The following is a 14,222-nucleotide window of genomic DNA, read 5'->3' on the forward strand; positions in this document are numbered from 1 at the left end:
CTTGCCCATCCTTCAAATACACACTTCATCCATTACAGATAGCAGCAGCTACTGGATCCCACCAGTCAGTTCATTTGAGAAAGATTCAGATTGGTGTCACCTTAATACCCTCCAAGAAGGAGGAGACAATGCTGTTTCCCTGCCCATCTGTAAGGTAGCTACAGCAGAATATCTCAGCAATGCCTAGTATGGAAGATAGCTCCCAACTGCCCCTTTGGCCTTGGGTATCTGGGGAATAGAGCAGGAGTAAAAGACATTAAATGGTGTTTGAGGTAGAAAGGGAGGGGCCCAGGTAGAAAACATTCTGAGAGCATCTTACTATCGGTCTAGCTGAAAAAGCATGCTAGCTGCATGTTAATGTGCTGTAGTGAAGAATCTTAGATGTCATGTCTGGCCTATTTTTATCCCACCACACAGTAAGCTGTATGGTGCTGATTAGGCCTAGTGAGTCCTAAGCTCTGGGCCCTGATTGCTAGTCCACTCTATCACTGCTAGAGACAGTATACAATAACCTCATTAACAAATATATATATTAAGCCTCATCTGCGCTAGATACAGTGGAATAAACAGAGAAATAAAAAGGCATGGAATTTACCCTGCCCTGGAAGAGCTTAATCACAAGTGGTGACTAATTCTACAACACAGGACCGACAGTCCCCAACCAATGGGCTGTCCTCCAAAATTTCTTATATAAGTTGTTTGGAATTTGAAATTAATTTTCCCATAGAGATAATATTACAAATAGGGGTTGGAATTCCCAGGCCAGCCCAAAGAAGTCTATTGTTAAACCTATAATGTACTGAACCTAACATCATGTAACCATATTTCTATGAGATTTATTTGAGATTTTTGGAATATGGAATATTAACTTTGGTAAAGAGAAGACTTGGGGGAATCATGACCCAAAAATATTCAAACATTTGAAAGACTAACATGTGGAAATACAATTACACATTTGCATGATCCCAGAAGGCAGAACTAGAGCCAGCAGATGGAAGGTTCCCCAAGGCAGATTTTGACTCACCATGAGGAAAAACTTCCTAACAATTAAAACGATAGACTAGACTAGATTAAATGAGACTAGAATGAGCCTCCTCTAGCAGGAAGTGAGTTCTCTGTTAGAGGCCCGATGGCCACCTATCAGGCATATAATACAAATGATTCACATTTCATGTAGGAATTTGACCTAACATAGAGGAAAGAGCACCAAATTCAGTGTTAGGAGACCTGAGTCTCTGACTTTTCTATTGTTCAGCTACATGACTTAGACAATTCACTTAACCTCCCAAGACCTCAGTTTCCTCAACTGTAAAATGAGGGGCTTGGGACTAAAGGATCTCCAAAGATCCTTCTCACTATAGAGCCTATGATCCCTATTCTAATTTGGAGATTCTGAGGTTATCCAAGATTTCATCTGAACCTTGTAGTGGAGGAGACTCTCACTCACCAGCCTCCATTTGTTGGCTGTAGATCAGAAACTCCCTAAATTGCGATAGGAAGTGAAGGCTGGTGGAGAGGGGGTGAAGTAGAAGGGAAATGGACAACTGGGAGGAGGTCCTCCAGAAGTCAAGAATGGAATGAAGGGCAGTGGTGGGCTTTGGACCATCTGCTAATGTAAGTTCCTGGTGGCACTTTTCATTCTGGGTCGATCCCTGATCATCCCCCTCCCCCTTTTCTATGGGCCTGAGGGATTGTCCTGCCTGAGGTAACCCAAGTTCTAAAGTTCCTTGGTATAAGATTCTCTCCTCATTGGTGGAGGTCAATTCCCCACACCTGTGTGAGAAGTGGATCAGGTTGGCAAGAGTGGGAAAGATGTGAGCTCTTCTCTCTTTTGACTTTCTCTGAGATTTTTCAGTAAGAGCAGAAGAGGGAGCTCCAATTTCATCAGTCTCTTGACTTTCTTAAAGCTCTGGAGCTGCTTTGGGTGCTTCTGGCTTCCAGCTTCAAGTGAGAAGATGGATGATGCCAGCCTCACTTCAGGCTCCTGAAGGGAAAATGAGGCTCTGGGAAGAAGCCAACATGAGAGGAGCCAGCAGTCTCCATCATGTCCCTATACTCAGCTTGCTACAGTACAGACTTTGGGGAATTTTTTCTTGGATGAGGTATGGGACTCTTTTGGTTGAGATGAGTTAACTCACTCCCAATAGAAGAGCGCCTTCATTCTGTATTTTCTGGTGCATCATTTACCATGCATACTTTCTCTGATTTCCTACATTCATTGTGAAGCTGGTATTTCATAGGAAGGGAGTCAAGCCTTGGATGTAAAGCTTGGGTCCTCCTTTCCCCATTAATGACTAGCAATCAGAAATTAAACTTGAACCCAAAAAACATATCCCCTAGACTGAGAGTATATAAGGGAGCAGACAAATCTAATGCTAACTCAGTACCCCCTCACTCTGAGGACAGCAGAGTGGCAAAGCTTCTGGTCCCAACCTCCTGCTTCTCCTCCTGGTAGGAACTACAGTGTCCCTGGAGAAGAGGACTGGGGAAGTAGAGGCTAGAGGTGTCTCTTCTGCTTCCCTTTGACCTATACAACAGTCCCATGCTACACTGAATACAGAGAATGACAGAATTTTAGAACTGGAAGGGACCCGAGCAGCCTTCTAGTGCAACCCATATGTGAAGGAGCCCCCACCTTAATATTCCTACCAGGAGGTTGTCCAGCCTTTGATTAAAGACCTTCAAGACGGCAGAACCAACCACCTCTCTGGACAAGTCATTCCACTTTTGGATAGCTCCATTTTTAGGAAGTTTTTCCTGACATCAAAAACCTAATTTGGCCTCTTAGTAATTTCCACCTTTTCCTCCTGGTTCTACCCTCTGGGACAAACAGAACAAACCAACTTCCTCCTTCAAATCAGAATATGTGAACACAACTATTATGTCTCCCCAAATTTTCTTTTCTCCAGGCTAAACACACCCAGTTCCTCCAATGGAATCTCATATAGTACAGACTCAAGATGTGTCACTGTCCTGGTTGCCTTTCCAGCTTCTCCACGTTCTTCTTAGAGTGTGTCATCCAGAACAGAATACAATACTTGGGATGAGGTCGGAGGAGGGCAGAGTCCAGTGGCATTATCACTGAACTACTCCTGGGAGCGTTGCCCTTCCTGACACTAGCTCTTTTGGCTGCCACATCCCACTGCTGGCTCATATGGAGTTTACAATCTACTGAAAACCCGGATCCTTCTTCAAACAGTCAAGTCAGGCAACAACTTGCTTTGTGCCAAGCACTGGGCTAAGCAGCGGCAATACAAACACAAGCAAAAAGACAGACAGTTCCTGCCCTCAAGGAGGAACTTACATTCTAATTTGTTATCGTAGGGTAGTTTCAGTTGTGTCTGACCCTTTGTGAACCCATTTGGGGTTTTCTTGGCAATACTGGAGTGGTTTGCCATTTCCTTCTCAGCTCATTTTACAGATGAAGAAACTGAGGCAAACAGGGTTAAGTGACTCACCCAAGGTCACACAGCTAGTAAGTGTCTGAGGTCAGATTTGAACTCGGGAATGTTTTCCAGACTCCAGACCTGGCACTCTAACCACTGCACCACCTAGCTGCTCTTACATTCTAAAGGGAGGAGGATAACACATAAAAAGAAGCTGAAAGGGAGGGGAGAGAGGGAGACAAAAATACCCAGCATAGGAGCATGGTAAAGAAAGTCCAGATTGCAGCCTGATGTGGAATGACACATGGTTGGCCTGGGTGCTCTCCTCAATAGCGATCCTGGAAGGAGCTATCCAGTCAAAGGGAGAGGCTGCAGGGGCAGACAATACTTTTAATGTGTGAATTCCAGGGCTGGAGTGAGCTCCCAGGATGAAGAGATTTCTGGGGCAAAGCTGTCTGTCCATGTCTGCCCTGTATTACTAAATTTGTAGAGTTATTTGGCACCCAAGTGCAAGAGCTTACATTCATCCTCACAGAATTTCATCTTAGATGCAGCCCAATGCTCAAACTCAAAGTTCTGAATTAGTGGTCCATGGATGGGGAGGGGGGAGGGAAAGAGAGAGAGAGACAGAAACAGAGAAAAAGAGGCAAAGAGACAGAGAGAGAGAGAGAGAGAGAGAGAGAGAGAGAGAGAGAGAGAGAGAGAGAGAGAGAGAGAGAGAGAGAAACAGAGACAGGCAAAGAGAGAAGAGAGAAACAGAGACAGAGACACAGAGAGAGGCAAAGAGAAAGAGAGAGAGAGAGAAACAGAGAAAGATAGCAAAGAGACAGAGAGAGACAGAGAGAAACAGAGAAAGAGAGAGAGAAAGAAAGAGAGAAACAGAGAAAGAGAGGCAAAGAGACAGAGAGACAGAGAGATGGGATACACAACATAGTAGTGTTGGGGAACTTCAGTTATCCAGACAGCTGCTACAGCTCTCTCTCTCTTCTCTCTCTCTCTCTCTCTCTCTCTCTCTCTCTCTCTCTCTCTCTCTCTCTCTCTCTCTCTCTTCTCTCTCTCTTCTCTCTCTTCTCTTTCTCTCTCTCTCTCTTTCTCTGTCTCTTCTCTCTTTCTGTCTCTGCCTCTTTCTCTCTGTCCATTTCTCTGTCTGTCTCTCTCTTTCTGCCTTCATTCCAATATTCTCTATCATGCTTCCTTACCCAGTTCTGGATTTCCTAAAATGAATATATCTTCTTAATACGCTATCCATCTCCTCACCTTTAAGCTGTAATGTTTCTTTTGAATAAATTATACTCATTCAGATCCATAATCCAACCACTAATTTTATCCCACCAACTCTCAGTGGAACCTATGAGGTCAAATGTGCCTAGGCACCATCTAGGCCAAAAACCTAGATGGTTTTCTTTGTTTTCTAAACTTTGCGTGTTTGCTTATAAATACTTGAGGCCATAAGTTTTACTACTGACTCCTTTCTTGGATTTTGTATCCAGTGTGTTACTGGACACCTCAGCTGCTATTCTTCTTCCTTCTTTGAAGCTCCCCCCTGTAGAATTTAACTTTGGACATACACAATCTTTTCCTTCTTATTCCATTTCTTTTTTTTTTTAGCTTAAAGCCCTTTGATTAGATTTGTAAGACACCTAGCAAATACATTCTTGCCAGTCTTTATTAGGTGTATTCCATCTCTGGCCAAGGATCTGTCAACCCTACATAAGCCATGATCCAGAAATCCAAATCCCATACTAGGCCACCATCTTCTGAGCCAGATTTTCATTTCCTGAATTATTTATTCTTTTCTGAATCCCTTACTTTCAATAGAAAACAGTGAGAAAAATACAACCTGTGCCCCTACCAATCATTGGTAATACTTGTCGGTTTCCTCCTGGTGGTGTAATTTATGTTCACAGGAATCACCAAAGTGGGTAGTTGTCATTGATTTCGATAAGTGTTGAGAGGTTCTCTATCATGTCTTAGACACCTGCCCCAGAAAGACAACAAACCTATCTATTGTTATGAGGTTGACAAATAACAACTCCTAAGCAGAAAATAACCAACTGCTGCTACTCATCTCTTCTCTCTTTGCCCCTTAGTGGATGATCACTCTCACCTGGTGGCCTTATTCCATTCAAAAAATTTATTAATAATTAATATTTAATTATTTTAATTTAATAATTAATAATTAATTCTTATTATTAATGTAATACTTATCATTCGTGTAGAGCAATGCTTTAGGCACTAATACATATTAAAACCCCCTGTATGACTTAGCAAGCGATCATCAAGAATTTGCTGAAAAATTCACCACTCTGGACCAAGCTGCTGACAGATTTATCCAAATTTAGCTAGGCTAGTTCTTAGATGTCAGAGATATAATACATATAATACATCACTGGGTCCATATTTGAAGCCTTTCCAGATGCTAGAACTTGCACTTCACCGGTCTTCGAAAATCCAGGATTACCATACATGATGAGGTATTGCGAAAGAGGGTTAACATCTTATTTCAATTAGGTATGTTGGAACTATTATAACAGCATGCACTGTCTACTCATCTTTATCATTTCTTCTAATTTAGTTGATCCTATCCCTATTTAGTAAATAATTTAATTATCTACAAGCAACTGACTCAGGAATGATTCCCATGCCCATAAAGTTATTTTCTCTCCTTTAGGCTAGAGTCAATTTCACTTTTTGGATGAAGTTGGCAAATGTTTGCCATACTCAGGCATCTTCCAACTCTAAGAAAGCATTTATAATTTCAGGGCAGCTAGGTAGCACAGAGGATAGAGTACTAGGCCTAGAGTCAAGAACCCATAATTCAAATCCAGTCTCAGACACTTACTAGCTGTGGGACTTACTAAAAAAATAACAACTTTTTTTTAAAAGGAAAGCATTTATAATTGACAAGTAAAAACCATCAACAATCTAGGTCATCTACAAGTGTTTGGCTCTTAATCTTTTGTGACTTGTGCATATTTTTTATTGTCTTGCTCATTGACTTGGAAGCAGCAAAGTATAGTGGAAAGAAAGCTAGCTCAAAACCTTTCTTGGGTATGTGGTAGCTGTGTGACCCTGGGCATTTATCTCTCTTAGTAGTTCTATCATCTGTAAAATGGGGATATTAGTGCCAGAATGAGGATCAAAGGAGGTAATGGGGGGGCAGCTAGGTGGCGCAGTGGATAGAGCACCAGCTCTGAAGCAGGAGGCTCTGAGTTCAAATTTGACCTCAGACCAAACACTTGACAGTTATTAGCTGTGTGATCCTAGGCAAGTCACTTAACCCCTATTGCCTAAAATACAAACAAACAAAGGAGGCAATGTATATAAAGCACTTTGCACATTTCAAATCTTGATATGCCAGATATTTTTATTTTTCACTGAAACACTGGAATTTCATTGACAGTTTAATGGCTTATGGGAATAGAACAAAATGTTTTAACACACAACTTCTGGCCATACCAATGATTATTTCAAAAGCTACATCAAATTCTGCAGACAGGCTTGGCAAGAGATAGGACCAACAGTATGAGCAGACTGCTAGGTAGAGTTCAGGAGGAGAAATAAGGAGTTCCTTCCTCACTGAACATCTTAGAAGTTCAACAGCATTATGGGCTAAATGCAAACAAACAAACCTTGAAACAAATAAGAACAGTTAGGGAAAACAAGACCATGTCACATGTCTCATGTCTGCACCTTGACTCCATCACCTCTTTGTCAGAAAGATGCTTCCTCTTCAGATGTGGCTAGTCATTGCAGAGTTCATAAGTCTTTCAAAGTTTTACCTCCTTATAGTGTTGTTATCCTTGCATTAATTTTTCTCCTAGTTCCATTTACTTCACTCTGCATCAGTTCATATGGTCCAGGATTCCCTGCAATTATCTCTCATTATCTCTTATAGTATAATAATAATATTCCTATACCACAATCTGTTCAGCCATTTTCTGATATATACTCCCTTTATATTCCAATTTGTTTTGGTTTCCTTTCTCTCCTCCTCCTCTTTCTTCCTTTTAATTTCCCTTTAAGGATCAGAGAGTTTATTTTGCTTTCAGAACCAAAATTTTCCCTCTTGGGCATTATCTTATTTCCAATTTCCCCCCTATTCAGTTTGATCTATTTGTATACCAAATTCTTTCTCTTATGCGTGTTCAACACTCCTTTGTCCAGTTCAAATAAAAGATTCATCTTACGCCTGCTTCCATCCCTATTTCCATGTTTGTATACTCTTTCTCACATACCGATAATCATGAAAAATAGCAAGTTCCACCATATTCTTCCTCCTTTCTATGCAAGTATAATGCTTCTACCCTCCCTTATCTTCACCCTCTTAAAACCCTTAGAAATGAACCAACTTCACCCCTAGAGCCTTTGTTTTTCTTGTTCAACTTCTTCAATACCTGATGAAAACATTAAGAGATACTTGTTTCTTCTTTCTCATTAGAATATTAGTACTAAAACATTAGAAAGTCAGTTCCCATTGCTCAAATAAATTTACCTTTTCTGGTTTTCTCTTATGTTTGCATTTCAAAGTCCCTAATAGCAAAGTTGGGCAGTTAAATGGCACAATGGATGGAGTGTCAGCCCTGGAGTCAGGAAGACCTTAGTTCAAACTAGCCTCAGACATTTACTAGCTGTGTGACCCTGGGCAAGTCACTTAACCTTGTTTGCCTCAGTTTTCTCATCTACAAGATGAGAAGGCACAAAGAAGTACTCTCTAGGACCAATCTTCTAGCTGATGAAATCACAGTGCCTTCTTATATTGTAGCTGTTATTATAAGATACAAGTCTCTCAGGTTAAAGATCAGAATATTTATTTAGAGTAGAAGGGACCTTAGAAGTCACTGTTTAAATAAAAGTTTTAGCCCCTAAACTTTGTTTGAAGTCAGTGACTGAGATAATAGCCGCCTGGTTGTTCTCTCTCTCTCTCTCTCTCTCTCTCTCTCTCTCTCTCTCTCTCTCTCTCTCTCTCTCTCTCTCTCTCTCTCTCTCTCTCTCTCTTTCCTTTTTTTCCTTTTTTGTCTCCTTATCTCATCCTGGCTGGAACTGCAGCAGCTTACTCACAGGCTTGATCCCACTACTGATCAAAACAGTCTTGACATGCCATTTCCAATCTGCACCAGCTTGACCCTCTTTATGCAGTCCAATGTACTTCCTTCCCCACTCCCAGTGGGCTCACCTTATTGATGTTGGACTTGTTAGTGTGGACATCTGATTGATTTAGCCCAAAGTAGCTTAGAACCCTCAAGTTTAATGGATTCCCTGGCTTCAGTCTTCCCAGGAACAGAGAATTCCAAGATACCTAATCAGAGTCTAGTTTCAAACCTGCTCCCTGGAGTCTCAACCTGATGCTCTAACAGCTTGCACTAGTCATCCCTATGTATATGAAAAGATTAAAACTGCTTATTTGGAGTTTTGAATAATCTAGGGCACCCAAGACATGATACCTTGGGGTTAAGAGGATATGAAGCAATGATCCAAATTCTACAGAAATACATCTACTTTTTTCAAGGAAAAAAAAGTTAAGATCAAAGTCACTAAAGGGAAACTGATATGGAGAATCTGCTCAGATGATGAATGCAGCCCAGTGATTACTTAATATGGTGTGTGGAAATGAGGCCAAATTTGTATCAGTGCATGTTAAATCAAGACTCAGACATGTTTTACCACACCAGTCAGCATTGTTCATTACACAGATAAGTTACGGCATAGTGCTTCTTACTGCATTTGAATATGAATTATTCAAACTTAAAGTTAAGCAATTTTTTGTGGAAGTTAAAAGTAACATGATATCTATTCTGCTTTTCAACATCAGGTTTGGTTTTTTTTTTAAGTACAATATAAGCTGGTTTCCAAAAAAAAAAAAGCGCACTTAAAAATTGAAGGAACTGAAGAGTGGTTTTAGATAATCACTTTTAAAATTTTATTTTATTTTTAATTTATGGAATAAAACAAGCATTTCCATAGCATAGTATAATTTTTTTAAAAGATGATTGCACATGAAACTGCAAATCTACTGTGTACAACTTGTTATTCCTTTAAAATATACAACATAATTAGCTTTTAAATTATTTTTCCCTCTCCCCCTCCCCTAGAGATGGCCACTACTAGACACATATCTATATTACATATATATATATATATATATATATATATATATATATATATGTAAAATTATTCTATTCACTCTTCTACTTATCAGTTCTTTCTCTGGATGCAGATAACCTCTTTCTTCATATTTCCCTTATAGTTAATTTGGGTATTTATAATAGTCAAAATAACTTATTCATTCAAAGCTAAAACAATATTGTTATTACTGTATATAATGTTCTCTTGGTTCTGCACATTTCACTCTTCATTATTTTGTGCAAGTGTTTCCATGTTTTTCTAAAATCAATGAGCTCATCATTTCTTATAGCACAGTAGTATTCTAACACAATCATATACCACAACTTGTTCAGTATTCCCCAGCTGATGGGCATCTCTGTAATTTCCAGTTCTTTCGCCACCACAAAAAGAGCTGCCATAAACAATTTAGAACATACAAGTTCGTTTCCTTTTTCCTAATCTTCCAAAACAGACGAAGTATACCTAGTGGTACTGCTGAGTCAAAGGGTATAGGTAATTTAATAACTCTTTGGGCATAATTTCAGATTACTCTCCAAAATGGCTGGATCAGTTCACAATTCCACCCACAATGAATTAGTGTCCCAATTTTTCCACATCCCCTACAACATTTTGTGCTTTCCCCTTCAATCATTTTAACCAATCTGGTGGGTGTAAAATGATATCTAAAGGTTGTTTTAATTTGCATTTCTCTAATCAATAATGATTTAGAGCATTTTTTTTTCATATGACTATATATTATTTTGATTTCTTCACTGGAATTTAGATAATCTTTCAAAATTTTCAACAATTACATTCCAATTTGGGGGAGCTAGGTGACACAGTAGATAGAGTGCTGGGCCTGACGTCAAGGAAGACTCATCTTCCTGAGTTCTAATCTGGCCTCAGGCATTTAGCAGCTATGTGGCTCAGGGCCACATCACTTAACTGTTTGCCTCAGTTTCCTTATCTGTAAAATGAGCTGGAGAAGGAAATGGCAAATCACTCCAGTACATTTGCCAAGAAAACCCCAAATGAGGTCGCAGAAAGTCAGACTCCACTGAAACAAATGAACAACAAACATTTCAATTTAATTTTCTTCAATGTTTTTATTGGCTCTACTTTTTTTAAAGGAAAGAAATAAGAATTTACATAGCACCTACAACGCACTGTGCTAAGTGTTTTACATTAAGAGCTAAATGTTATTACATTACAGTGTTTTATATTTTCTTACTACATCCTCACAAAAACCCTTGGAGATAGGTGCTATTATTATCCCCATTTTATAGTTGAGAAAACTAAAGCATAAAGGGGTTAAGTGACTTGCCCAGGGACACACAGCTAGGAAGTGTCTGAGGCTAGTTTGAACTCAGGTCTTCCTGACTTCAGGACCAGCTCTTTAACCACTCCACCAATATTAATAATAGTGAGCTGCCTCACTATTATTAATCCCAACTCCTTCTGGTACTCCCCCTTCATGGCCAATTAAAAACCTAAAGAAATTTTCTAAAAAAAAAATCTTTGTAATACATATGCATAGTCAAGCAAGCAAAACAAATCTATACATCTGGGTCAAAAAAATGTATCTCTCTTTGTACCTTGTGTCCATCACCTCTCTGTCAAAAGGTGGGTAATATGTTTCATCAAAGGTCTTCTGGAAAGAGACACAGTCATCGTACTGGGCAGAGTTCTTTCAAGGTTATTTTTCCTTCGTAGTGTTGTTGACTTTGAATTATTTGTTCTCATGATTCTGCTACCTTCACAGTTCATACCACCCCCAGATCCTCTGAAACCATCTTTCATCAATTATTACAACAAAATAATATTCCAAACCCAGTCCCTTTTCACCTTTGCAGCCTTCTCACACCTTCCTCTCCCCCACATTCTCTGTGATCCAGTGACACTCATCTTCCATGTTGTTCCTTACAAATGACATTCCCATATCTCAGCTCAGAATTTTCAGTGGCTGTGCCCTGTGCCTGCAAGGCTCACTCTCCATTCCCTCATCTCCACTTCCTAGCTTCCCTAGCTTCCTCTATGTTCCAATTCAAACCTCACCTTCTGCCAAATGCCTTTTCTAAACTTCCTTAGTTTTAGTGCCTTCCCTTTGGGATTACCCTCAATTTTTCTTGTGTCATTTGTACATAGTTGTTAGCATGTTTTTCTCCCTCATTAGACTGTGGGCTTCTTGAGAGAAGGGATGGGTTTTTTTTCCTTTTTTTCTTTCTTTTGTATGCTCAGCACTCTGTACAATGCTTGGCACAGACTATATACTTAAATGCTAGTTGACTGACAATTTGTGCAGCCTTTTCCCCAATTGTCTCAGAGACAACCTGAGGCACCCATCTTTTGTTGTTCATTCATGTCTGATGCTTTATGACCCCGTGGACAGCACTGTCTATGGGGTTTTCTTGGCAAAGATACTGCAGTAGTTCACCATTTCCTTCTCCAGTGGATTAAGGGAAACCGAGGTTAAGTGACTTGCCCAGGGTCACACAGCTAGTGTGTGAGGCCAGATTTGAACTCAGGTGTTCCTGACTCCAGAACCAAGGTTTAATCCACTGGGCCACTTAGGGACCATACAGTTGTAGTCATTTTCTTTTCTTCCCTTTTTTAAAATTAGTTTATTTTGATTTATCAACAATCACTTCCATAAGCTTTTGACTTTAAAATTTTTCTCCTCCTCCCCCCCAGACAAAGTGTAATCTGATATAGGCTACACATATATATTCCTGTTAAACATATTTTCACATTAGTATGTTGTAAGGAAGAATTAGAACCAATAGGAGGAACCACCAGAAAGAGGAAACAAAACAGAAGAGAAAAAAACAGCAAATAGTATGCTTCAATCTGCATTCCAACTCCATATTCTTTCTTTGGATGTGGATAGCATTTTCCACCATGAGACTTTTGAAAATGTCTTAGATCCTTACAATGCTGAAAAGGGCTATCTATCAACATTAGTCATCATACAACGTGGCTGTTACTGTGTATAACATTCTCCTGGTTCTGCTCACTTCACTCAGCATGAGACAATGTAAGTCTTTCCAGGTTTTTCTGAAGTCAGCCTGCTCATCATTTCTTATAGTACAATAGTATTCCATTATCTCCATATACCACAACTCAATTTCCAATTCTTTGCCACCACAAAAAGAGCTGCTATAAATATTTTTGTACATGTGGGCCCTTTTCCCATTTGTGTGATCTCTTTGGGATACAGCCTTAGAAGAGCTGTTGGGTGAAAGTTTTCTTCCCTTTTTAAAAACTTATTTTTTTTCATTTTTTAAAATTGTCTTTAATTCCCTCTTCAGAATCAGGTCTTTGTTTTTGCTTGTTCTCCCCTCAATATCAATCCTCCTGTCCCCCTTTTTCCTGTTGAGCTTGAAATATTTCTACACTGAATTTTGTGTGCCTGTCTGTCCAACCCTACCACTATCCATATCAGATGAGTGAGGTTCACTTGATATTCCTCAAAAACATTAATGTGAATATCCTTTGTCCCAACTAATACTACTAAAAGGTCTACACCACAAAGAAATCAAAGATAGAAAAGGATTTGTATGCACAAAACTATTTCTAGCAGCTCATTTCATAGCAGCCAAAAATTGGAAACTGAAGGGAAGTCCACTTTTTGGGTACTGGTATATAAATGCAACGGAATATTATTGTGTCATAAGAAGTGACAAAATGTACATTTTCAGTGGAAACTGGGAAGGCCTCTATGAACTGATATAAAAGTAAGTAGCACTAGGTTTGTGTGACATTATAAAGAACAACAACTTTGAAAGCCTTTAGAACTCAGATCAATATAGTGATTATCCATAAGTGCAGAAGAATGAAGGTGAAAGGTGCCCCATCACCTATTGCCACAATAAGACATATATTTTTGGGCATGGAAAACTAGGGAATTTGTTTTGGTAGACTATGCATATTTGTAATGAGGATTTTTCTAAAACTTTTTTAAGTTGTTGAATTATAGAGCAGTGAAAGGGAAAGATAAAAAAATTTTTTAAGGCAACTGGGGTTAAGTGACTTGCCCAGGGTCACACAGCTAGTGTCTGAGGCCAGGTTTAAACTCAGGTCCTCCTGAGTCCAGGGCTGGTGCTCTATCTACTATGCCACCTAGATGCCCTGATAAATGCTTCTTAATAGATTAATTTCAACAAAGAAAATTATGTGGTAGCATAGCATAGGTAGGTTATTTGGATTTTTTTTTTTAAACAATGGCCCTTAGTGATTACAGCTCCCTTCCACCATTACTGTATGGATTATTCATATAATACAGCCCCAGTGAGAAAGGAATTGCTTCTTTATTTTCATTTCCTGAAGGAGTTTAAGCTTCAGAGTAGTAAGAATAGGTGCTGGGGCAGCTAGGTGGTGCAGTGGATACAGCTCTGGCCTTGGAGTCAGGAGGACCCGAGTTCAAATCTAGCCTTAGATACTTGACACTTATTAGCTGTGTGACCCTGGGCAAGTCACTTAACTCTGATTGCCTCACCAAAAAGGAAAAAAAAAATAGGTGCTCATATGGGTCATTGGAGTGAAAATGGGATTCACTGGAATGTTTGGGGGAAATGTGTTTTGCTTCCAGGGGAAGTTCAAACTTTATCTAGGGTGCCACTATAAATCTAAGGAATTGTTTAAGGCTCCTGAAAAAGGCATCATGCCTCAGAGAGAAAATAAGCATATTGTTTGCTTAGGGACTACTTATGAGTCCTTGATATATTTTCTGCA

The sequence above is a fragment of the Phascolarctos cinereus genome, unplaced genomic scaffold, assembly GCF_003287225.1.
Source record: "Phascolarctos cinereus isolate Bilbo 61053 unplaced genomic scaffold, phaCin_HiC Scaffold_726;HRSCAF=1367, whole genome shotgun sequence".
NCBI classification, from domain to species: Eukaryota; Metazoa; Chordata; class Mammalia; order Diprotodontia; family Phascolarctidae; genus Phascolarctos; species Phascolarctos cinereus.